Source organism: Palaemon carinicauda, chromosome 4 (genome assembly GCF_036898095.1).
Source record: "Palaemon carinicauda isolate YSFRI2023 chromosome 4, ASM3689809v2, whole genome shotgun sequence".
NCBI classification, from domain to species: Eukaryota; Metazoa; Arthropoda; class Malacostraca; order Decapoda; family Palaemonidae; genus Palaemon; species Palaemon carinicauda.
The window spans coordinates 171,092,545-171,095,044 of record NC_090728.1 but is presented as its reverse complement, the minus strand read 5'-3'; the positions used below and the strand labels follow the sequence as shown (position 1 = coordinate 171,095,044).

Sequence of the window (2,500 nt, the reverse complement as noted above, 5' to 3'; positions counted from 1 at the left end):
GTATGAGCTCCAGTTCATCTCTATAGTCAGTAGTGTTTGTGCCAGGTAGGACGATTATATGTAAGTAGGCCGATACATATTTCCCACAAATCACAGAAAGAACAGTGTAAATTTCAGACTTTTTGTGGAAAAAAAGAATTCATACTATTTTTCTGGACAGAGAGGTTGACATTATGTATCAAAACGCAGAGTTAAATTCTATAGAGATGAAGTGTATATAATGAAGGCTAGGGTTAAAATCACTACGCAAGAACCTTGTCTCTGAAGCTTAAAATAGCTATCAGAAGGGATCTTGCTGCGTACTATTTCTTTACTCCATAAAGAGAAAGTCTCTATCTTTTATTTCAGTCACTCTGGTAATGAAGGATAAGTATATGCAATATTTTTTGTTGTCCAAGCCCTTTTATCAGTCACAAAACTAAAAGACTAGATTCAAAAGTTGGTAAATTTAAGATACTATCAATTATGGCCAAAAAGGAATTCCTTATAAGAAATCGACGAATGTTGGCCATTTGGCGTGTTTTCTATATGACTTATGGCTACTGGGGTATATATTAATCGGCTAAAATGTAAACACAAGTGCCATTGTCTTAGTCCAATCTTTACTTTTAGGAGACTAATGGATGGTTACAGCGCATGCGTTTTTCACGATCGTTTCTGGGAGCTTTTACATTTCTTGTATGACTTAATCATAACCAATTAAGAACTTCCAAGTAATTATTCATTAGTTCCAGGATGTTGTTTTACAACAATCATTTTTCTCCACCTCTCCTCATCAATTCCAACATGAGTACTATTACAAGAAGACATCTCCCAACAAGGCGTTCAATCTATTTCAAAATTTTGTATAATTTCACTAATTTTGGTGATTGGTTATATCTATAAGATTCTCCCTTCACAAAATTGATGTCGTTGCTCACCAGAAATTAATAACATCCCAGGAAATAATGATTCCTTCGTGAATAAAATCTATGTACTTCTTCCCAATTTCATACTGTCTTGTCCTAATGCGAGCAAAGTGAGCCACGGCGAAGCAGATGTCAAATATATCATGGGTAATCAGTGTACGCGGCCCGTCAAAATGACCGGTAAATATTCAGGTATTCACACAAACGCACACCCATACACACACAGATTTAACACTTCAAAGCTCCTCAACCTTTCCTCTTGGGTAACCCCTTCTCACCGGGTTCTGACTACTCCCTCTCCCCCAACCCTAGGGACGGGAAGAAACCGAGTAGTAATAGGTCCGGTAATGCTGTTAAGCGTGATCGGATATATGTATACCCTGGTGAGAAGGCGTGTATATATATATATATATATATATATATATATATATATATATATATATATATATATATATATATATCCCTTCTCACCAGGGTCTGACTATTCTCTCTCCCCCAACCCTAGGGATGGGGAGAAACAGAGTAGTTATAGGTCCGGTAATGCTGCTAAGCGTGATCAGATATATATATATATATATATATATATATATATATATATATATATATATATATATATATATATGTATATATATATATATATATATATATATATATATATATATATATATATATATATATATATAGGGGAGATTATAATACATTAAAATCACGCTCCAAACATGAACAATATATTTCTTTTTTAACTGGTTTTATTTTTAAGCATTCCTAACCATTACTATTGGTGAAAATCACTCGTTTTTTCTTATGTATCCCACCTAAAAACCAGAGTTTCCCATTGAATACCATTAATTGTTTTCATAAGGGAGCGAAGAACTGAACGAATGGTTTGCGCTAATATTCATGGTCATGAAATGCATAATAAAACACAAAATTACCAATTTTCCTGTTTGAAAATATGTTGATCATATACTTGGCTATAGATTCAACTACAATATGTTTTCCTAAAGTATTATTATATTAACCAAAATGTTTTAAGCAGCGTTCCTTGTGTCTGATTATCTTACTAATGGTGGAATCACACTAGTAATTTCTTATCAGAGGTTTTCGCCAACCTTCAGCCGATGATAGCGAGCGAAAGTGTTGCAGCATCACAATACGATATCGCAGTTTGAGGAGCAAATAAAAAAAGTTAAACGAAACCAATCACCTGATACCATCATGACGGTCAGTAATTTTCTAACAGTTGCAGCAACATGTATTATCGGTATATTACGTGAATTGAAGAATCCTACAACTACCATAGGATGAACAAAGCAGATTTTCATTATCTTTTGACGCTTGTTGGACCCAAGATTGCCAAGCAAGAGCACGTCCTATTTGCAGCCGTCATTTTGTGTTTACATCTGACGTCATGCCTGCAGTTTATGCGACAGCTTCCCGTCCAGTCGGGAAGGCAATTGCTGCCAATGTCTCGAGCAACAATCGCTCGTGAATTCCATTTTGGGCAGCAACTGACAAAAAAAAAAAAAAAAAAAAAAAAAAAAAAAAAAAAAAAAAAAAAAGCCTACTGTGATTCCAGCTTAACAATGGGT

General features: G+C 34.6%; 1 protein-coding gene across 1 annotated transcript in view; it reads right to left on the bottom strand.

The window, feature by feature from the left end:
• The window catches only part of LOC137639197 (uncharacterized), a 101,239-nt gene that overhangs the window by 98,264 nt on the left and 475 nt on the right, over positions 1 to 2,500 (bottom strand). The window lies entirely within an intron of this gene.